Source organism: Delphinapterus leucas, chromosome 13 (assembly GCF_059928025.1).
Source record: "Delphinapterus leucas isolate spDelLeu-1000000601 "Yukka" chromosome 13, BTC_Dleu_Yukka2, whole genome shotgun sequence".
Classification (NCBI taxonomy): Eukaryota; Metazoa; Chordata; class Mammalia; order Artiodactyla; family Monodontidae; genus Delphinapterus; species Delphinapterus leucas.
Genome location: NC_143141.1, coordinates 63,899,029 through 63,922,310, shown reverse-complemented (window position 1 = coordinate 63,922,310; position 23,282 = coordinate 63,899,029). Strand labels below are relative to the sequence as shown.

At 46.0% G+C, this 23,282-nt stretch overlaps 1 pseudogene; it reads left to right on the top strand.

Moving 5' to 3' along the window:
• Positions 1 to 8,956: 8,956 nt before the first annotated feature.
• LOC111174727 (DNA polymerase subunit gamma-1 pseudogene) lies at positions 8,957 to 22,743 on the top strand (annotated as a pseudogene).
• Positions 22,744 to 23,282: the final 539 nt, after the last annotated feature.

Sequence of the window (23,282 nt, the reverse complement as noted above, 5' to 3'; positions counted from 1 at the left end):
GTGAGTTTTGATAAGAAGTCCGCAGTTGCAGAATTGAATCAGTTACTCTTGCTGTGGAATAAACTGCCCCGAAATACAGAGTGTTAAGATAATAGAAACACGTTAAGCTTAAAATTCTGTGCATCAACAACTTAGGATGGTTTCACAGTGTTGGCTAAGTTATGTTGTACATTGGTGGTCAGCTCTGGGTTGGTTAGGCAAGAAGCTGAATGGTTGGCTGGTAACTGGAGTCCCTCGGGTCTCCTCCACAGGATCACCTATCTTCCAGGAGACTGACGTGGCCTTGTTTTCACTGTGGATGCAAGAATCCAAAAGCAAATCAGCCTAATTCAAGTATCATTATTCTTCCTCCCCTGGTTTTCCCAGACCTTTCCTATCACCAGAAGGCTGAGACAGGATCCTCGTTTGTGGGGACTTGGCAGCCTCCTGCTCTAACTCAGCAAAGGCTCTTAAAGGCTCTAACTTCCCGTGAATTTTATTTGGTCACTTACACCTGTTTACATTTCAGCAACTTTTGTCATTGCAGCATATTTCCCCCGATCTTTTGTATCTCTACCTTGGGCTCTCGATTACTCTTGAAATTAATTCCAAAATGTTTTGTCATAATTGTTTAAAATAGACTCTATTTTTTAGAGAAGTTTTAGGTCCACAGCAAAATCGAGTGGAAAGTACAGAGAGTTCCCTTATACCCACTGCGCTCACACATGCGTGGCCTCCCCACTGTCAACATCCACAACCAGAGTGGCACATTTGTTACAGTTGATGAACCCACCCTGACACATCATTATCACTCAACGTCCTTAGTTTACATTAGGGGTCACTGTTGGTGTTGTACATCCTATGTGTTTTGACAAATGAATGATGGCATGTATCCACCATAATAGTATCATACAGAATAGTTCCACCACCCTAGAAAATCCACTGTGTTCCATCTATTCATCCCTCCCTCCTCACTAGCCCCTGGCAACCACAGATCTATTTTTTACTCTCACCACAGTTCTGCATTTTCCAGAATGTCATAGTTGGAATCATACAATATGTAGCCTTTTCAGATTGACTTCTTTCACTAAGTAATAATATGCATTTAAGGTTCCTCTAAATCTCTTCATAGCTTAATTGTCCATTTCCTTTTAGCACTGAATAACATTCCATTGTTGGGATGTACCACATCCATTCACCTACTGAAGGATGTCTTCATTGCTCCCAAGTTTTGGCAATTATGAAAAAATCTTCTATAAACATCAGTGTGCAGGTTTTTGTGTAGACATGCGTTTTCAACTCATTTGGGTAAATACCAAGGAGCACAATTGCTGAATCGTGTGAAACTGACAAACTGTCTTCCAAAGTGGCTGTAGCTAACTGAGTCACCTTGCTGTAGAGCAGAAATTAGCACAACATTGTAAATCAACTATACTTCAATTAAAAAAAAAAAAAAGGCTGTACCACTTTGCATTCCCATCAGCAATGAATGAGAGTTCCTGTTGCTCCACACCCTGTTCAGCATTCTGTACTGTCAGTGTTTCGAATTTGGGCCATTCTAATGAGTGTGTAATGTTGTTTTAATGTCATGATTTTATCAGCTAGACTGTAACATTTTTCTGGAGCTTGTACTTTCCTTGATATTTGTTTTTCCTGTTCCTTTCTTTCTTTCCTCTTATAATATCTTTGTACATTACAAGATGTTATGGTGGTTCCTTTTTAATTTCTTTTTATAGAAGCAGGTGATATTTTCCTGTATTAGATTTTTGCTTTCTTATGTTACTTGCCTGTGTTAGTCCACCATTTACGCTGAAAATGGTGACGCAGAAGGAAGGGGAGAGATAAGGCACTTCCATAGTTCTTTTCCTTTCAGTCCTTCCTTACTCATCAGGAAGTTGAGAGTGTAGGTAGAATGTGTGCATATCAGAAGTAAAGTGGGGTACTTCCCTGGTGGCGCAATGGTTAAGAATCCACCTGCCAGTGCAGGGGACACGGGTTCGAGCCCTGGTCCGGGAAGATCCCACATGCCACAGAGCAACTAAGCCCGTGTGCCACAACTACTGAGCCTGCGCTCTAGGGCCCGTGAGCCACAACTACTTAAGTCCACGTGCCTAGAGCCCGTGTTCCACAACAAGAGAAGCCACCGCAATGAGAAGCCCGCGCACCGCAACAAAGAGTAGCCCCTGCTCACCACAACTAGAGAATGCCCGCGTGCAGCAACTAAGACCTAATGCAGCCAAAAATAAATAAATAGATAAATAAATTTATTTTAAAAAAAAGAAGAAGTAAAGTGAAAAGAGCTGAGCTCATTGTGTGCAGTGTTTCTACTGTTCTGGTAAAGACCAAATATATCTGCACGTGTGAGCTACAAAATATGAATTGTGTAATTTCAGTGATTGTGCATATAAGTTAAATGCTCTTATATTTAATAACTTAAAAACAGGCATTGCACAATATAAGGATGAATGGTAAAATTCACGCTAATAATCTTAAATTTTAACTTTACTTACAAAAACATTAACTAGTAAATAAAAAAATCATAAGTCGAAAGAGAACACAGGAGAAAGGAAAAGCTTTATATTTTAGGACCTTTAATGGCACTTTTCCCCTCATTTTTGAACAAGGGTCTTGCATTTTCACTGTGCACTTGGCCCAACAAATTAGGTAGCCAGCCCTGCATAGGAGGTTAGTGCTGAAAAGACCCTACAGATTATCTAGCTCAATCCCTTCACTGGACAAGGAAGATGAGGCCCAGAGAAGTGAAGTGACATCTTGCTCAGGAAATGAAAAGAGAAGGGTAGGTTGGGAGGAACTTCATCCATCTTCAGACCTTGAGGAGTGAGCTAGGGGTTTACTGAAACGCGCTAAATCCAGAGGGACCCACATCTCCCGATCTGTCCTTGTCCAGGTTTCCTGGCGCCCACCGGCTCCCACATGATCCGAGGGTTTCCAGAGCCAGCCTTGTCTCCAGGGTTCAAGGGCAGTGGAGCCAAGCTCCCAGCATTCTTTGCAGCTCTGCGTATTTTGGCCACATTCTGACCATCCTTGATTCCCCCGCTAGGCATCACTCCCACACATCTAATGGCCAGACAATATCTTACACCACCAATTATGTCCCGCCAGCCCTGGGCGCCTGGGGACTTTCAACAGACACGTGTTCTGTTCTTGGGAATGCTAGGCTTCTAGTAAGTCCATAAGGCTTTTAAAAGTTTGGGAAATGCTGTATAGCACAAGGAACTCTTCTCGATGCTCTGTAATGACCTATGTGGGAAAAGAAGCTTTAAAAAGAGTGGATGTATGTATATGTATAACTGCTTCACTTTGCTGTACAGCAGAAACCAACACAACGTTGTAAATCAACTATATTCCAATAAATATTTTTAACATCTTTATTGGAGTAAAATTGCTTTACAATAGTGTGTTGGTTTCTGCTGTAGAACAAAGTGAATCAGCTATACATATACATATATCCGCATATCTCCTTGCTCTTGTGTCTCCTTCCCACCCTCCCTATCCCACCCCTCTAGATGGTCACAAAGCACCGAGCTGATCTACCTGTGCTATGTGGCTGCTTCCCACTAGCTATCAATAAATTTAAAACAATAAAATAAAATGGATACTTAAGAAATGAATTGTTCAAGGTGGGGTTTAGGGGAGAACAGGAAGTCCTGATGCAGTGTCCTGAATCCTCCTCCCTTGGACAAATGTCTTCTTTTCTATGAAGAAAAAACGGTAGGGGAATGAAGAGAGTGCTAGGAGGACTGAATTGGGAAAGATGTGAAGTCTTTTCCTGTTTTTCTGGTAAAATCCTTGCTGTGAGGCTCGGAAATGCTGATTTTGAAAGATTTAACAATTACTTTGCTGGCAACTGATTGAATAACACATGTAACAGGAGTCTTTTATCAGATGTCATGTCATATGATATTCCAGCCGGCACCACACACACACACACACACACACATACACACACACACACACACATTTTGTTTTCACTTCTACAGGGAATAAGAAGAAAATGGACACTTTCCCTCAAATTACAGTGAGATATTTTTACCCTCCCCTACATCCCTAGAGCCCACGTCATTCCCAAAACACAGCAATGTTTGAAAGGACACCATGTACCATTTCATTCCTTTGGGGGGAAACATGGTTTTGAACTCCACCCGGCCTTCCCTCCACCTTCATTAAAACTCTAGAAGTACATTTTCTTCGAATGATATGTTTTCTGGGCTTTCTTGATGTTGCCTGAAAACTACTTCTTTCAAAACGTTTTGGCCCAGGCCACGGCTAGCATGCAGTGACAAAGCCAGTTGGGACCGGGGTTGCGCAGAAGGGAAAAGGGCCTCCTCAGGGGCCATCACACGCTCTCTCAGCTTTCAGGCTGCTCACACTTTCTTGGGGAACGTCCTTTCCAGCCACCACCAGCCACAGGGTTTACAAACAAGCTCACAGCCTCTGGCTTCCATGCTGGGGGGATAGCTTCAGGCTCCACCCCTGACCCTCTGGCCCTGCCCAGATCGCACCTCTGCCACGCAGCCCTCCCACCAGACCCCTCGCTCTGGTCGGGCTCTTTCTGTCCACCGGCTCCTGTGTGCTGGACTTCAGGATTCTCACTCACTTCCTGAGCTTCCTCACCAGGACTCAGAATTCAGTCCTCCGCCCAGTTCTCCTCATGCTCTTGCAAGAACCAGTTCAAGGGAATTCCCTGGCTGTCCAGTAATTAGGACTTGGCGCTTTCACTGAAGGGGGCCCAGGTTCGATCCTGGTTGGGGAACTAACATCCCGAAAGCTGCCCAGCATGGCCAAAAAAACCCACAAAGGAACCAGTTCAAATGCAATGGCCCCTCCAGGCCTCCCTCATTGCTCCCAGAACCATCCTAGAGCATCTAAGCAAGGCCAGGATTCTAGCAATTATCTTCGCCTCATCTTTGCTTCTCCCACTCAGGCACAAGGACGTATTTTTCTCTGCCTCCCCGTCCACCCCAATGCCTAGCTCAGAATATGTATGTAGGTGCTCAATAAAGACTAGCTGTACACTACCAAATGTAAAATAGCTAGTGGGAAGCAGCTGCATCGCACGGGGAGATCAGCTCGGTGCTCTGTGACCACCTAGAGGGGTGGGATAGGGAGGGTGGGAGACGCAAGAGGGAAGAGGTATGGGGATATATGTATACGTATAGCTGATTCACTTTGTTATACAGCAGAAAGTAACACACCATTGTAAAGCAATTATACTCCAATAAAGATGTTAAAAAAATATATTAAAAAGATAAAATAAAATAAAATTAAAAGATTAGCTGTACAAATTAAAAGTTCTCCACTGCAAGCGCAGAGTTCTTTAACATACCTGCACAAAAACTCAGTAAACGTGCGTGGTGGGAACTTCGATTTCAGTTCGATAAACTGTCTCTCAGTTGTGTTCTCAAACGCGCCCACCCACTCCCCCCAGCATCACTGCAAAGGCCATCAGGGAGGTTGTCACACCTCTGAGATCTGAAAAGTCACATGGGCCGCTCTGCCCAGCTGTAGGGCGCTCAGGGCTGCTGGTGAGCTTTGAACAAATCCTGGGATTATTTATAATTGAACATCAGTCTCGGCGAGCCTCCAGAGCCATGAAGGAGTTTATTATTCTCCACCCCACAGGCTTCCCTCTGTCCTCTGGCCTCCCCCTCCGGCCTGACATCCTGCCGCACTCACAGCAGGCTCTCTGGCTTGCGGGGGCCTCAGGGCACCTGGGCTGGCCAGCGGCCACCTTCCCACCGGATTGTTCCAGGAGTCCGGAATCGCAGACCACCCGGGACGCCCACACATACCCTTCCGACTGGGATGCGGCATCCAAGGATGAGAATGGCCAGCTGAGGCGGAAACTCCACAAGACTGACTTACTCCAGGTTTATCTCGGCGGGGCCTGCAGAGTCGGGACAGAAACGGACGCCGCTGGGAGGGCCTGGGTGGGACCTCGCATCCCCTGGGCCTGGGCCTACCCCGCCCGTGAACATAGCAAGCTCTTAGGCCTGTAACGTGAATCATGCCCAGGCCAGGAGACTAGGAAAGTGAAACCATAAAGAACATTAGCCCTGGAGAGGCAGGTAAAGATCCTCTAAGAGGGTGAACGTAAAACTATTCTAGCTGCAGAGCCCTTTCTTCAAAAGAATCTTACCAGAAAACCCAATGAGCAAAACGGAAGAAACCCCAGGAAGAAAAGCCCTCCGCTTTCGCATCTATGGAGCCCAGGTGTTTTGATTTTATCTCCCTTCCATCTTGACCAGCTGGGGCCCCTGACATCTTGGAGCCCACCTACGGTGTGCCCTCAGAGACTCTAAAGCCAGGCCGGCAGGCAGCCTTCTCTTGCCCGTGCAGGAATGGTGTTTAAGGAAAGCCGTGGAAGATGGGCACATTGATGAAAGCGTTAGAATGTTCTCTCTTGAGAGTGGTAGAAGCCCAGTACAAACAAGCTTAATTAAGACGCAGCTTCGTTGTAAAGATCCTGGAGCGTCCAGACACATGTCTGGGCTCTCAGTGCCTAGAATTGGGCCTCGACGCCATGAAGACCCCTCTGTCTCCGCCTCCCCTCTCTCCCCGCCTCCCCTCTCTCTCCGCCTCCCCGCTCTCCTTACCTCTACTCAGCTTTATTACTCCAGTGAAGATGGATTTTCTCTACGTGACTGAAAACATAGCCTGGGGGGCTCTAGATTCCCAAACATCCCTCCAACCTCCCTGAGTTAGGATGACTTCACCACTAGCTCTTAGAACAGGGCCTCCGATTGGCCCAGATTCTGCCATCCCTGAACCAATCACTGTGGCCCAAGGGATGGGTACATGCCTAAGCCCTGGCCAAGAGCGTGGAGTTCTGGGATTGGCAGCCCCTCAGAACCACAGGGAAGGGGGACTGGGAGAAATAGTTCCCCAAAGAAAGTGGGGGCCCCTGTTAGGTTAATGATCGTGAACAGCCCAGATTCTCAACATTTGTGGCAAAGACTCTCTTGGAAACAGGGCCCTAACCCCAAGGAATGATCCCCATGAGTTGAACTTCAAGCATTAGAGACCGGGGCAAAGAGAGCCTTGCAGAGCCCCCGGGACCACCCACAGAGGGAGCCCTCTACCCTCTCTGCCCACACCACCAGAGCTAAACCCAAGCATTAGCTGGGAGCATGTGTGTTACTTTTCCATTTAAACTTAATTCAACTTGAAAGGACTCTCCATCATATCTTGTGCAAGTGAGCAAGGGAGAGTGTTGGTTCAGTGGTGCAATTAGTAACCTCTCGTTATGAGAAACATGATGCCTCAGTCCCTAAGCCATTTGGTAACCATAATCTGATATTACAGAAGCTTTTCTTGTGAGACCAGAGATATCTGAGCCACTTCCCTTTTCAAACAACTTCAGCTAATGGCTTTCCATGCTATTAGTGGAATGAGTCCAAGCTCTCTTTGATTTGTGGTCACTTGTTTGGATCCTGAAAGGGGAGGCTCAGATCTGCGAGCAGGAATAATTGCCTGGGAACACTGCAGAGTTATACAATTCCTGTGGAGTTGGAGGAACCACTCGTTTGGAGAAACTTGACTCCTCTACAGAGATGAAAATATTTGTCAAGGTTTCTCACTCCCATGCTGGCCCCTTCCTCTCTCTGACAGCTCACTTCAGCCCTCTCTCTCTCCCCAATGCTCCTGATGCTGAGAATGTTTTCTTAGAAAGGAGGGGGCTCTTCTTGGATCCTACTACGCAACGCCAGAAGCCATTTAGAAAGTGATGCAGCGGCACAGCCTGGCTGGCAGGTCCAACCACCGTACCCTTAGGCAAATGTCAGTCCTGGGAGTGCACCTAGAACTCTGCCTCTGAATTTCAAACTCCAGTCACTGTAGGGCAGGTAGAGTGGGAGCACAGCAGTGTGTGTGGCCATTAAACAGAGTTTCTCTTTCTAGTGGAAAGAGACGCCATTTTGTAAAGTTGCCTGACCACCTGCATGCTTCTGGGCTAACTCATTTTAGGAGTCCTTGTTCCCATTTGATCTGAAAGAAAATGATAGGAGAACTTGACACTGTACTAAGTACACTTCGCAGGGCGGGAGGGAGAACACCAGTGGGACAGCATTTGTTTTGACATTAGAAACCTGGCTTCATTTTCTGAACCATAACAACCGGAGGTTATCTCAGGCCTGGAAGGGACTTTTTCTTTTTAATAAGCTTTTGATTTTGGAATAAATTTAGATTTACAGAAAAGTTGCAAACGTAGTGCCAACATTTCCCATATACCCTAAGCCCAGTGTCCACTAATGATAAAATCTTTCCTGACCGCGCTGCATTTGTCCAAGTTAAGAAATTAACATTGGTACCCTGACATCAGCTACACTCCAGACATTAGTCAGATTTCACCCATTTCTCCATTAACGTTCCAGAATCCCACATGGCATGCAGTCATCATGTCTTCTTCGTCTCTTCCAATCTGTGACCGTTTTTCTGTGTTTCCTTGTTTATCATGACCTTGACCATTGTGAGAATTACTGGTCAGGTATGTCATACACTGTCCCTCGATTCAGGTTGTCTGATATTGTCTCAGAATAGACTAAAATTATGGATTTTGAGGAAGAGACCCAGAGGTGAAATACCTGGGAGGAATTCTTTTAAAGAACAGGTAGCTCAGAAGTTACAAACGAACCCGCCTTCAAATCAAATCATGTTTTGCTCGTTCTATCTGTATCTTTGAGAAATGTTCTGCCAATTTTGTGCCGAAGTTTTTCAATTTAGATTTTCAGCTCCTCTTAAAAAAATAGAAAGAGCTGGTGACTGCAGGCTTCCATGACGGTTAGAGGTGGGTGCCAGGAAGCTACGGCCCGCCGCGGGATGCGTCCTCTTCAGGAGCCATCGGTCCCGTGGCCTCCCCAGCTCTGAGCCTCGGCATCAGCTGCCATTGGTCGTCATGTCCACGGGGTTGATCTTCTTACGGTAAAGAGGAGGCGCCTGTGTTTCCACCACAGCAGAAATGAACCCCGATGGCCCCATGCTTCAAGAGAAAGAAGGCAAGGGCAAGAAACGTGGTGAGTCGAATCTCAAAGAAACTGCATGCTTCCTAATGACAGGAAAGGGTGTGAATGCACACCCCGAAAACTGCCTGTGATCCTCTGTGACTATCGTCACAGCCCTCACCACTCGTTTGGCAGCAAAAAGCAAGGGTGTGGGTCAAGAGGGAAGCCAGGGCTTCCCTGGTGGCGCAGTGGTTGAGAGTCCGCCTGCCGATGCAGGGGACACGGGTTCGTGCCCCGGTCCGGGAGGATCCCACATGCCGCGGAGCGGCTGGGCCCGTGAGCCATGGCCGCTGAGCCTGCGCGTCCGGAGCCTGTGCTACGCAACGGGAGAGGCCACAACAGTGAGAGGCCCACGTACCGCAAAAAAAAAAGAGGGAGGCCAGTCAAAAGGGAAGTAGATGTATGAAGGGAAAGGATGCTGCCCTGGGTTCCCTTCCCCAAGGTCAAATTCATGTCACTGCCCAGGGATGGCCCTGTTACCTACTGGACACGGCCATGCAGTAGGGTCTACGCAGCTGGGCCTACCCTGGGCAGGAATTTCCAGCACTGCCAATTCCACCTCAGAAGAGGTCCTGCTAGCAGAGAGAGGATCTTCCACATCTTTTGTACCCTCCCTAAACTATGGGCCTGCTGGAAGCACAGTGAGGGCCTGTCTGGTTATCCTCTACACCCCACCCTGCTGTCTGTGAGTCAGACATCCTCTGGCACATCATCTAGAGTTCTGAGCCCCAGCCTTTCCTGCCCCCTGACAGGTCCCCCAATCCCTCCTGCTTCTCCTCCTCCCCTTTCCTGTCCCACCCCGTCACCCCAGCCTTGAAAGGCTTTAGGATCTGAAGAGTGTGACCACACCAGGTGTTGAGGTGGTGACCAAACCAAGTCTCCAAGCGCTCCACTAATGTGCTGAGTCCTACCTGCTGCATCACCAAAGCAAACCTGGGGGGAGCAGGACCTTGAGTGAAAGGAGTGAGCACTGGACCAGGAGTCAGAGGATCTGGATCCAGTCTTGATTCCAGTGCTGTGCAGTGTTGGGCAAATCACCTAACCCCTCTGAGCCTGAGCTATCTCAGCTATCAAGTCCAGTGACATTTCTGTGATGTATAAATATGATCCAGGAACTTCCCTGGTAGTCCAGTGGTTAAGACTCTGTGCTCCCAATGCAGGGGGCCCGGGTTCGATCCCTGGCCAGGGACCTAGATCCTGCATGCCACAACTAAGAGCCCTCATGCCACAGCTAAAGATTCCACATGCCACAACTAAAAAAGATCTTGCATGCTGCAACTAAGACCCAGCGCAGCCAAATACATAAATAAACAAATAAATAAAGATGATCGAGCCACAGAGTCAGTTTCATGACTTGTTTCCTTTGCTCTCAAGCCCAAGTTATACCTTTCTCTACATGTCCAGAGCAGCCCAACTTTCTCCACCAGTGCCCCAACCTCACATTCCCTGCACCCCTACTCCTAATAGAACTGCCTGAGGACAACATACTCAGATTGGAACATGGGGCCCAGCTCATACATGAGGACTTGCCTGAGGCAGGGGTAGGTCTGAGGGCTCTTTTGTGGCCCAGGACAGACCCTAAATCCCAGAGTTGACAGTGGGAGTGGTGTCTCCCTAAGCTGACTCAAAGATACTTCTCTCAGATGAGCACAGAAGGCTGAGCCATAGGCTTTAAAAATGTTCCAGAGAAATAAACCTTCATTGTTATCGCTAGAGATGAGGCCCAGTAGTTAGTGGCCAGATCAGGAGGCCTCCCAGGACTCTCCGTGGACATGGGCTGCCTCTGAAGTGCTGGGAACTTACCAAACCAGGAGATGGCCAAGCTCACAATAGGCAAAAGGGCAAACAAATCATATGAGCAAAGTGACAAAACCAAGAGAGGGAGACAAAGCCCACTTTGGGACTGGCCAGTGGGATCCTGGTAAGAAAAGATTCCTCGTCCAGGAACTCGGATGGTGTTTGTCATAAGATTATGAAACACTGTGGAACTTGTTGTTCCTGTAATTTGTCTGCTTCAGAGGAGCTAATGTTTATTGATTTTCTTCTGTAAGAGGCAGAATCATCAATTTGGGTTGCCACTGTTGAAAGTTCTCAGGTTTCTGGAAGAAGCTTGAACAAAAAGAATTAGGCATCTCTATACTGGTTTTATTCTGAATCACAGAGGTTGCTATCGTGACAGGCTTCGCAGACATCCAAATCCTTATTCTTTTTCAAATTCTCAGAGGTTGAAAGTGTCAGAAGGAATGAACATTTGTGGAACACCGAACATGTGTCAGGCACTGAGCTGGGCCCTTTAACAATACCGCAGGAGGACTTCCCTGGTGGTCCAGTGGGTAAGAATCCGCACTCCCAATGCAGGGGGCCTGGGTTCGATCCCTGGTCAGGGGCCTAGATCCTGAGTGCCACAACTAAGACTGGCACAGCCTAAATAAATAAATATTTAGGCACTCGGGATCTTCGCTGAGACATGTTTAGTTGCGGCATGCGGACTCTTAGCTGCAGCATGCATGTGGGATCTAGTTCTCCAAACAGGGATCGAAACCAGGCCCCCTGCATTGGGAGTGCAGAGTCTTACCCACTGGACCACCAGGGAAGTCCCAGTAAATAAATATTTTTAAAAAAGCAAGACAGCAGGGAATTTAATCCGTGCAGGATCTCCAAAAATTATTATTATGCCTATTTCACTGAAGAGAAAATTGAATTGTAAAAGTTAAATAGCTTGCCCAAAGTTCCACAGATAAAATGGAGCCAAAGTGAGATTCTGATCCACGTCTGTGCGTCTCAAGTTCCTAATCTTTCCTTGGCTCATACCGCCTCTTTGTGACTGGTTTTTCTCTGACGTTTTACATATTTTATTGTCCTACTGCATTATTTGAAACTTCCAAAACAATACTAAATAACGATACAAGTGGTCAATGCTATTTGTTCCAGATTTTAAAATGGCTTCTCTATTTCATAGTTTGATACAGTCATCAGCATGTCTAAAAAGTTGTATTCTATCCCTAACTTACATGGAATTTTTATTAGTAATTGTTGCTAGATTTTATCAAATGCTTTTACTTTCTACTGCTATAATAATACAGGTTTCTTCTCTTTCAATCTAACACAGTAAATTTTTTTGATGAATTTCCAAATTTCAAACTATCTTTATAAACCTGAAATAAACATGGGCTTAATTTCCTTTCATTCTTTTTGTAACTTTCACTGGATTGTGCCTACTAATTTTTGTTTAGTATCTTAGCTTCTACATTCATACGTGAAATTTTCTAGTTTTCTTTTTCTATCCTCATCAAGTTTTAATATTGATATTACTTGGGAGCTATTTCCACCTGTTTCTCTGGCCTATGATGGTTTAAATAGTGACCTACAACAGTTTCATGGATGCTGGCACGAAACTCCTGGATCAGAGACAAAAGGCATCTTGTTACTCACAGCAATAGCAGTAGTGACAGATCAGCATTTTGGTGCCAGTTTCCTAAGGGCAATGTGAAGAGGACCAGATGACACCTGCACATGCAGTGGTTGGACTACAGGAGAGAAGAACCCTGGGTTTAAGGAACCTGATAATTTCACAATGGGCACTAAGCATACCTGCCATTTGCTCCATTGCGAGACACACTCTGTCTTCCAAGGTCATAAATAACCTGCCCTTTATTCTGAAGGGAGCCACCATCTCTACCTTCCACAGTCGTTCACCATCCAAACACCCTGGAAAAGATGGCCCAGTAGTTCACTCGCAAATGCACAAAAAGGTGAGAGACCCATGGAGAACTATATCCCAACAGTGGACAGCTGAGACCAAAAGGACAAAACATTAGTACTTGTTTATTCTTAGACAGTGGGCATGTGAAAGTCATTACATTCTTTTCTATATTTTTTAAACACCCCTTGCCAAAAAAATAAATAAATAAATAAGGAAAGAAAGAAAGAAAGAAAAAGAAAAAGGAAGAAGAGCTTTCTCGTAATGGAATCACTACTTCAAGATTTGGTGAGTGTTCCAGCAGAATAAGGTGACTTCCCTTTAGGGACATTGCAGAGTTCCTGAACTGGATGGGTGGGGCAGGGTAAGGCCCTTCTAATTCAAGGAACCTACAATATTAGGTCAACTTCGAAGGCATTTCAGAACTCCTTAGCTATTCTTACTCAGTACCTCTGCATTTCATCATACTCACAGGTGAACAGGGACAGGTGATTGGAAATCTCACACACACACAATTTCCAAATAACTCATGGCTGGGATTATCCACACTTCTTAATCTCTTTAGTCTTTTCTTAATGAGGTCAGTGGGAGGGCTGTTATTTTTGCTCCTAAGGCACTGGTGTATGAAAAATGTCATGGTCACAGGAAAGTCAGTGGTGAACAAGATAAACATGACCCTGTTCCACAGAACTTACTATGTACAGGAGAAGAGAAATAATTCAACAGAATAATAAGATTTGACTGGCTCTCAGATTCACTAGAAATTGATTTAGCCCTCTCCCCTCCCACCTCTACCCACCCACTGGCTCTCTAAGGAGCCTTTGCCAGAGGGAGTTGCTGTAGTTTTCCTGTGTTTGTCCCGTAGAAAGTAATAGAACAGGAGGCCCAGGAAAACCATAGATTAATAAAAGATCCAGTAAGGTGCTGGTTGATTAAAGGTATCTGCTCAGGTAACTCTCTTCTCTTTAGCTCAGATTTTCCTTTTCATAGGAAATTCCAATGTCTAGCTTCACAGCTCAGTTGAATACTTATTGCTTTAAAGGACCCAGCAAACCTAACATACCATTAAAAAGTCCAAAATTAGGATATTCTCTTGACATCTTTGCCCAAAATGCAACACCCCACATCCTTGGTCCTCTCCTTTCTTCTGCCCCTCTGATGCCATTCTTGTGGCCATAACAGTATGTCAAACACACACACATGCGCGCGCGCGCGCACGCGCGTGTGCATCTGCTTTCTCTACATTTCTAACATTTCCTCTTAATTCACTCCAAAAGGATGTAGGAGTGGCTACTATTTCTGAAATAGGAATAAGATTAGCTAATGAGGATGGTCTTTTTACCCATCCTCTCAGCAAAAATCAAAACACAGCTACAGTTCAACTTAAGCAAATACTTAAATGAAAATTCAGATTTATAGAAAATATTAAATTGAATTAATGTTAAATCCATTGAATAGTCTTTATTTTTGAAAGCATTCAGAGTAGAATTCCTTTACTTAGCAAGCGTCCCTCACAGCTATTTCCCAAAAATATTTACTCTGAAAGAGAAAATGTACCTGCAGTTTGGCTTTTTCCCAGATTTGATACCAGAGATACCGAAAGTCGGATAAGCAATGAGCAAAATGCAAAACCAGATTCTAGTTTCCTTCAAAAACTGAAGTGACAATTCTAATGGGCTGCCATTTAAATGCTGGGCTGCCGCAAATGATTTTGAAAGATGGACTTTATCTGCCCCCTGCTGTATTCTGGGTAAATGACAGGACATCCTAATTTAGCAGCAGGAGACAGAGCCAGACGTGGTGTGTACTAGCACCCCTTACTAGAATAGAAAGGCTATGGCAAAAAGACCGTGCCTGGGCTTCACCACTGTGTCTCCAGAACGGAGTGTCGCTGGAATGTAGCAGGCATGACATTAATATGTGCCGAATGCCTGCACATACAAGAAAGGAAGTTGTGCTTACATACTCTGTTTGCATAAGCATAATACCAAGCGCGTATAGGCCCAAGGGGAAAAAAAGATATTTTGCAATTCTCTGTTCATAAGTGTTTGAAATAAACTGGTGGCAACTGGGCATGACTGACGTCCTCTAATAATTCCACTGGGCTAAACAAAATAATAAATTGGAATATTCAGACTTAACAACAAAGATAGATTTTCTAAATGTTGCTTACTGCCAAGAAATAAGTCTTTGAGAGCTTAGGATCTAAAAGCCACAAGGTTAAAAGACCATATTATTGGGCTTCCCTGGTGGCTCAGTGGTTGAGAGTCCGCCTGCCGATGCAGGTGACACAGGTTCGTGCCCTGGTCCGGGAATATCCCACGTGCCGCGGAGCAGCTAGGCCCGTGAGCCATGGCCGCTGAGCCTGCGCGTCCGGAGCCTGTGCTCCGCAATGGGAGAGGCCACAACAGTGAGAGGCCCGCGAACCACAAAAAATAAAATAAAAAAAAAGACCATATGATTATTTCCAAGGTGGAGGACTGGTTGAGATATCATAAAATTCGCTGTGTTATCTCATTCATCCCTTTCTCCAGAGACGCCTGCTGCTACCAGCCCTCTAGTCATTATCCGTATATCTCTCAAACACTAGTGAAGGCAAGGACAAAAATAATAGGCATCTTCCTTAGTTGGGGGTGGATTTATTGAATACGAAAGAAGTCACGTTAGGGCTAAGATTTAGACATTTGATATACCTCCATACCTACCCTGAAGGTTAGGCTTCTCTGATGACTCAAAAAATCAGTGTATGCAGAACAGTTCTAAAGGGAAGATAATTAAGTGTCAATGGATGTGATATAGAAAATGTCGAAAGAGAAATGTTTCCACCAGGGGAATCTTACTACCAGTTGAGACTGGCACTTGGCCATTTCAGGTTCCTTGCACCACACCACTAAACCAGCAAATAAGATGGGGTGCAGTGGGGAGTGCTGACCATTTCAGCTGAGGCCGTTGATCTTGGGTGTTAGGGAAAATAGGAGTGCTTCCTTAGACAGGACGGAGCAATGTTCACAAACTGAGGGGTCCTCCTGGTACCTCCCCACAGAATGCTGCAAGTTAGCAGGACTAGAGCAACCTTAGAGAAGTAGAGGGCCACCAAGAACTCAGATGCTCAGGAATAAAGGTTAGGGTCACTCCGCCAGGTAAAGGCAGACCAAGTTGTGGCTGAGGGCAAAGGTAACATGGAGTGGGTAAATATCAACTCTAGCCTTATATTTCCCCTTGCAGGTGAGTTACGTTATATAAGAATATATGTTAAATTTTTCCCCTCTCCCTTCCCCAGATATATAGTGTATATAGCCTCTGTGGATTTATTCTACAATTTATCCATGACTAACAGGGCATTAAGAAAAGAGTGTGTTTAAATTAGAAGAATGAACATCAAAATTCTGAATATGGAGCTGAATGCAATCAACTGAAATTTGGGGCTTCCCCTTTTGAGGAAAGAGTAGCATATTTTGTATAAGGGATTGTTGCATTGTGTTCTGCAGGCTAGAGATTTAAGGATGGAGGGAGGGTGTACATTGATGTTGGGCCTCCAGAGGGTGACTGCGGTGGACATCTGTCCCTACCCCGAATCTTTCAAACAGCTTCTTCTCGCTTGGATAATTCTCCAAGTATAAATCCTACCTCCCTCATCTGGAATAACTTTAAAAATACATTGAAATTTTGAAATTAACACAACAGGTGTGTTAGAGTCTACCAATCAGATATACATGTGTAAGACTTTGTTTTGAAAGTGAATTTTCTGAGAAAACAGAGAAGGTCCAGGCCAGCAAAGGCAGCCAGTTCTGAAGTCAAGTGGTGACGGGACTGTCTCCAGCGTCCACAGCAGAGTCCATGTGTTTTGGCTGGGCTCCGTTACATGGTCAAATCTGAGGTGTGGTTCTGAGAGTTGTTCTGAGAAGCTCAACCTAGCTCCTCCAGAAATTCCACAAATTTCTAATAGCCTTTGTGAATCCCTTCCCACGTAGACTAGCTAGAGAGGATTCTATCTTAGAACTAAGACGTCTGATTAGAATAGAAAAAAGTTAGTAGCTATGTGCCCAAGGCAGTTTGCTTTGCCTCTCTCAGCCTCAGCTTTGTCATCCTTGAAAACTTTCAAGCACTGTTGTAAAGACCAGAAATAATACAAAATGTCTTATATGTAAAAAAACTCTATGGAGAACAGTATGGAGGTTCCTTAAAAAACTAAAAATAGAACTACCATGTGACCCAGCAATCCCACTCCCGTGCTTAATTCAAAAAGACACATGCACTCCAAAGTTCCTTGCAGCAGTATTTACAATAGCCAGGACATGGAAGCAACCTAAATGCCCATGAACAGAGGAATGGATAAAGAAGATGTGGCACATATATACAATGGAATATTACTCAGCCATAAAAAGAAATGGAGTTATTTGTAGTGAGGTGGATGGACCTAGAGTCTGTCACACAGAGTGAAGTAAGTCAGAAAGAGAAAAACGAATACCGTATGCTAACACATATATATGGAATCTAAAAAAAAAAAAAAGTTCTGAAGAACGTAGGGGCAGGACAGGAATAAAGACGCAGACGTAGAGAATGGACTTGAGGACACGGGGAGGGGGAAGAGTAAGCTGGGATGAAGTGAGAGAGTAGCAGCTGCATAGCACAGGGAGATAAGCTTGGTGCTCTGTGACCACCTAGAGGGGTGGGATACGGAGGGTGGGAGGGAGAGGCAAGAGGGAGGGGATATGGGGATATATGTATACGTATAGCTGACTCACTGTGTTATACAGCAGAAACTAACACAACATTGTAAAGCAATTATACTGCAATAAAGATGTTAAAAAAAGAGAAAAAGAAAATGGGGTTAGACTAGGTAGCGGTTCTCAGTCCTAAGTGCACAATAGAATCACCTGGGGAACTTTTAGAAAATGAATAACCGGGCTTCCCTGGTGGCGCAGTGGTTGAGAGTCCACCTGCCGATGCAGGGGACACGGGTTCGTGCCCCGGTCCTGGAAGATCCCACATGCCGCGGAGCGGCTGGGCCCGTGAGCCATGGCCGCTGGGCCTGCGCGTCCGGAGCCTGTGCTCTGCAACGGGAGAGGCCACAACAGTGAGAGGCCTGCGTACAAAAACAAACAAACAAACAAACAAAAAAAAAAAAAGAAAATGAATAACCAACAAGGACCTACTGTATAGCACAGGGAACTCTTCTCAATGTTATGTGGCAGCCTGGATGGGAGGGGAGTTTGGGGGTGAACGGATACATGTGTATGTATGGCTGAGTCCCTTTGCTGTGCACCTGAAACTATCACAACGTTGTTAATTGGCGATACTCCAATATAAAATAAAAAGTTAAAAAAAGGAAGAAGGTATCAGTGTTTATCTCCAAGAAGTTCAAAGTATTCAAGATAATTGGTTTTTATATCTTCTAAATTTCTTGCATTTTATAATGAAAGGAAAAAAAGATGTTTTTATTTAGGGGGATTGTTTAAAGAACTGAGTTTACAATATAGTCCCAATTCCCACTGTTTACAAGTGGAATTTGGTCTGTCTGACCCAGTCTGTTTCTGGTGACAGGAGCATGACATAGGCCTTGAAGTATTAAGAAAAATCATCCAAAACTTGGAAATAACCAAAAGACAGTTACAGCATGTCCTTTCAAGGTCATACTGGTGCTTTGTTTAACATGCCTGCCAGGGTATTTCTTAATCCAGGGCAGTGGTTCTCAAAGTGTAATCTAAGGACTGCTGAGGGTTCCCAAGACACTTTAGGGATTTTGTAAGGTCCTCCCTTTCCAACTACATAACTCTGTGAGGCCAAATTTTCCTCATATACTTCAACCAAAAACAACATATTGCAACATATGAACGCAGAAATTGATATAAGGATTCAGCTGTCTTCTGATAAGCCAATTAAGTGTTCTATTTGCAAAAGTGTAAAACAATGCCTTTTTTCTCAAAATATATCTGAAGTTATTTTTCATTAAAAAATGTTAACATATAATGGGCTTGTTATTTTTATTTTTAAAATACAGTTGACCCTTGAACACACGGGTTTGAACTGCGCAGGTCAACTTATAAACGGATATTTTCCCTTAGATACCAACTGCTGTGCTACATGATCCATGGTTGGTTGGACCCAGAGATGTAGAACCCAAGACAAAGGGTGGACTGTAAAGCTATTCCTGGATTTTTGACTGTGGGAAGGATGGGTAACCCTAACCCTCACCTTGTTCAAGGGTCCACTATAACTAATACTTAAACATTTGTGTTTTAGTTTCTAATAAGGTTAATATTGATAGATCATTGGGATCCTCAGTTTTTAAGAGTATTAAGGGATACTGAGAACAAAACTTTGAGTCTCGCTGAGCTACATGCTTGACTTTGCTATTCACTTTGGAGGGCTCAGATCACTCAGCACACTCATTTCAAAACACCCTTCCTGGTAGACCGCACAATTCCTGTTCCTCCGATTCTGCTTCAAACCAGCTTTGCCATCTTATCAGTTTCCTCATTAAGGAGGTGAATAAATTTGACTAATACTCATTATGTATGTATAACAGTCAAGTTTGATCTTTTGAAGATTATACTTCGATAGGAGGTGTAATCTCTGCTGATTCATAAAGACATTTACGATTTAGCCCTGGAGTTCTTTTCTTTGCATTCAAAGGTGGATGAAGCAAGGAACACTATGAAAATCTTACTCTTAAACATTTCCCTAATGAAATGAAATAAGACAACTGTGATGATCAGCTGTGCCTAAAACTACTTTGTTCCTCGAGGAAAGTGTTGAAGAGAGAACCAGTCCAAAGCTTGGGAAGCAGAGCAGCAGGGTTTTTTTTGTTTGTTTTTAATTTTATTTATTTATTTATGGCTGTGTTGGGTCTTCGTCTCTGTGCGAGGGCTTTCTCTAGTTGCGGCAAGTTGGGGCCACTCTTCATCGCGGTGCGCGGGCCTCTCACTGTCGCGGCCTCTCTTGTTGCAGAGCACGGGCTCCAGATGCGCAGGCTCAGTAATTGTGGCTCACGGGCCCAGTTGCTCCGCGGCATGTGGGATCCTCCCAGACCAGGGCTCGAACCTGTGTCCCCTGCATTGGCAGGCAGATTCTCAACCACTGCGCCACCAGGGAAGTCCAGAGCAGCAGTTTTAAAAGAATGTCTAAAGTTAAAAATGGGTCTGTAATTTGGGAGAGACAATATTCACTTTAATATGGAAGAATATACTTTTTTAAAAATTTATTTTATTTTTGGCTGTGTTGGGTCTTTGTTGCTGCGTGTGGGCTTTCTCTAGTCGTGGTGAGCGGGGGCTACTCTTCATTGCTGTGCATGGACTTCTCATTGTGGTGGCTTCTCTTGTTGTGGAGCACAGGCTCTTGGTGCGCGGGCTTCAGTAGTTGTGGCTCATGGGCTCTAGAGCGCAGGCTCCATAGTTGTGGTGCATGGGCTTAGTTGCTCCGCAGCATGTGGGATCTTCGCGGACCAGGGCTCGAACCCGTGTCCCCTGCATTGGCAGGCAGATTCTTAACCACTGCGCCACCAGGGAAGCCCTGGAAGAATATACTTTTAATCTACTGTTAATAGCTGTCCTTTCCAACACAGGCTCCACCTCCCTCTTAGGTAAACAACATAAGAACATAATTTCAGCTGTCTGCAGAACTTTCCTAGTCAGTATAAAATCAGCAGAAATTGATCACCCTACTACCCATTAGGAAACACTTCTCAAATCCTTCAGCTCCAGTGTGCATCAGAATGATCTGAGAGGCCTATTAGACATACAGATTTGAGTTCATCGTACAGTGTGGGGCGGGGCAATACTGTGCATTTAAAACAAGCACGCCGGGTGATTGATTTAAAAATACATAAAACCACACTTTGAGAAATTATCTAGACAATTAAAACCTGCTGAACTTCCATTTTTCTAAGAATCACCGTGTATGCTTAACATCTACATGCCAAGTCTGTCTACAGGGTCCGTAAGGCACTTCACAATCTGACTGGTGTCTCACAACTTCCTCTCCCACCACTCCATCCATCTCTGCCCTACAACCCCCTCCCATCCTGGAGCCCAACTGGCCCACTGCTGCAGTCCTCCTTGCTGTTGACCTCTTTCCCTCTCCCTTCCCCTGCCTGTGCAGGACTGTTTATTTTTCACAGCAGTGCAATAGCGTGGACAGTTCCTGGCTATTTGGACTCTGAAGCCAGTAGACTTGGCTTCCAATCCCAGAACCCTTTGGTAAAAGTGGCCGACCCTGGGGGCGCCTGCCCCTACATAGCCATCGAGTTCCTGTACAGGAAGCACTGTCTTGAACAGGGGAAGCAGCAGCTGGAGCCGCAGGAGGCAGACCTGGCTGAGGAGTTCCTGCTCACTGACAGCAGCGCCATGTGGCAGACGGTGGGAGAAATGGGCCGCTTAGAAGTGGAGGCCGAGGCCAGGATGGAGAACTTGCGAGTGGCAGTTCCAGGTCAGTCCCTAGCTCTGACTGCTGCTGGTGGCCCAAAAGCCAGCCAGCCAGCCAGCTTATCACCATGACAACGGACCCTACAATGATGTGGATATCCCTGGCTGCTGGTTCTTCAAGCTGCCTCACAAGGATGGTAACAGCTGCAATGCTGGCAGCCCCTTTGCCAAAGACTTCCTGCCCAAGATGGCGGACGGCACCCTGCAGGCTGGCCCAGGAGGTGCCAGTGGGCCCCGTGCCTTGGAAATCAACAAAATGATTTCTTTTTGTAGGAATGCCCATAAATGTATCAGGTCCCAGATGGTGGTGTGGCTGCCCAGGTCAGCTCTGACCCGTGCTGTGACCAGGCACCCAAATTATGATGAGGAAGGCCGCTATGGGGCCATCCTGCCCCAGGGGGTGACCGCTGGCACCATCACCATCTACAGCCCATCACGTGGTCTGTAGAGCCCACCTGGCTCATTGCCAGCAACGCCCGAACTGACCGAGTAGGCAGTGAGTTGAAGGCCATGGTGCAGGCCCCACCCGGCTACGCCCTCGTGGGTGCTGACGTGGGCTCACAGGCGCTGTGGATTGCAGCTGTGCTTGGAGACGCCCACTTTGCTGGCGTGCATGGCTGCACGGCCTTTGGGTGGATGACACTGCAGGGCAGGAAGAGCAGGGGCACCAATCTACACAGCAAGAGAGCTGCCACAGTGGGCAACACCCATGAGCACACCAAGGTCTTCAACTATGGCTGCATCTATGGGGGGGGCAGCCCTTCGCTGAGCGCCTCCTAATGCAGTTCAACCACTGGCTCACGCGGCAGGAGGCAGCTGAGAAGGCCCGACAGATGTATGCAGTCACCAAGGGCCACCGCAGGTATCGGCTGTTAGATGAGGGCGAGTGGCTGGTGAGGGAGTTGGACCTCCCTGTGGACAGGATGGAGGACGGCTTGGTTTCCCTGCTGGATCTACGCAAGATCCAGAGAAGCTTCTAGGAAATCACAATGGAAGAAGTGGGAGGAGGTTGCTGAATAAGCCTGGATGGGGGACACAGAGTCAGAAATGTTCAATAAGCTGGAGAGCATTGCGATGTCTGACACACCAGTACCCCGGTGCTGGGCCGCTGCAGCAGCCGAGCCCTGGAGCCCTCTGCTGTCCAGGGGGAGTTTATGACCAGCTGTGTGAATCGAGCGGTGCAAAGCTCCGCTGCGGACTACTTACACCTCGTGCTTGTGGCCATGAAGTGGCTGTTTGAGGTGTTTGCCATCGACGGGTGCTTCTGCATCAGCATCCATGATGAGGTTCGCTACCTGGTGCGGGAGGAGGACCGCTACTGTGCTGCCCTCGCCCTGCAGATCGCCAGCCTCTTGACCAGGTGCATGTTCGCCTACAAGCTGGGTCTGAATGACTTGCCCCCAGTCAGTAGCCTTCTTCAGTACAGCCGATATTGACCAGTGCCTCAGGAAGGAAGTGACCATGGATTGTAAAACCCCTTCCAACCCAACTAGGGTGGAAAGCAGATACGGGATTCCCGAGGGGGAAGCACTGGATATTTACCAGATAATTGAACTCACCAAAGGCTCCCTGGAAAAATGAAGCCAGCCTGGATGGTAGCTCTGCCTGGAGGCTCTGTATTTGCTCCTGTGGAGTTTCATCGGGGCGGTGCAGGCTCCTAAACTCAGGCTTTCAGCCGTGCTTTTTACAAAAGGGCTTGCCTAAGGCCAGCCATTTTTCAGTAGCAGGACCTGCCAAGAATGATTGCCTCTAATTGACGGTGCAATTGAGTTCAGAACCAAGATGCCAACGTTGGTGCAGGCTGTAGGACAAGGGGGCATTGTTGCTTGTTGGGTAAAAAGAAAGCAGAAGCCCCAAAGTTCACATTAACTCAGGCATTTCACTTCTTTTTCCTTTTCTTCTTGGCTGGTTCTTTGTTCTGTCCCTCATGCTCTGATGCAGTGCCCTAGAAGGGGAGAGAAGTAATGCTCTAAATGGAATAAGCCTGCTCGGAGGCAGTGGAAATAAAAACAAAGATCCTTTATCTTCTCACCAAAAAAAAAAAAGTGGCTAACCTCTGTGAGCCTCAGATGACTCCTCTATCAAAACGGAGATTAAAATACCCACCCCAAGGTTATTATTACACCAGCATTGGCGGTATTTCGTTTAGATGCTAAATGT